Source organism: Leptonychotes weddellii, unplaced genomic scaffold (assembly GCF_054177405.1).
Source record: "Leptonychotes weddellii isolate Sample4059 unplaced genomic scaffold, ASM5417740v2 HiC_scaffold_8117, whole genome shotgun sequence".
In the NCBI taxonomy this organism is placed as follows: Eukaryota; Metazoa; Chordata; class Mammalia; order Carnivora; family Phocidae; genus Leptonychotes; species Leptonychotes weddellii.
The window spans coordinates 3,543-4,414 of NW_028051767.1; positions in this window are offsets into that span (position 1 = coordinate 3,543).

Sequence of the window (872 nt, forward strand, 5' to 3'; positions counted from 1 at the left end):
ATTTGAGAGAGAGAGAGCAGGGAGGAGAGACAGAAGGAGAGGGTGAGGGAATTCGAAGCAGATTCCGTGCTGAGTGCAGAGCCCAACTTGGGGCTTGATCCCATGACCACGAGATCATGACCTGAGCCGGATGCTCAACCAACTGTGCCACACAGGTGCCCCTAGGTAATCTCAAGATCTTTAAGATATTTAAAGTAAGGGGTGACTGGGTGGTGCAGTTGGTTGAGTGCTTGGCTCTTGATTTCCACTCAGGTCAGAGTCTCGAGGTTGTAAGATCAAGCCACACATCAGGCTCTGCAATCAGCACAAAGTCTGCTTCAGGTTCTCTTACCTTCTCCCTCCTGCTCACTCTCTCTCTCTCTCAAAGAAAAAATCTTTAAAATATTTAATGTTAACTATTCATCAGTTAGATAAAATGGCTAGGCAGATATAAATATGGTATGAATATTGATATATACATATAGATACAGATATGGGTTTGGACAAAATATAGATTAATGGCAAACTGTTTATATAGAGAATCAATCTCCTGAGGTGTATCCAGGTGCAAGCAAAGATTCCTCTTGGTAGAACATAATTTGAAAGTCTGCTGAATTTTAGACTTTTTTATTTTATTTTTTTAATTTATTTATTTGACAGAGAGAGAGATAGCAAGAGCAGGAACACAAGCGGGGGGGTAGGAGAGGGAGAAGCAGGCTTCCTGCCGAGCAGGGAGCCCGATGTGGGATTCGATCCCAGGACCCTGGGATCATGACCTGAGCCGAAGGCAGACACTTAATGACTGAGCCACCCAGGCGCCCGAAAGTCTGCTGAATTTTAAAAATACAGACAAAATTTTGAAATATGGCCAGATGAAAGGAAAGTAAGATAAT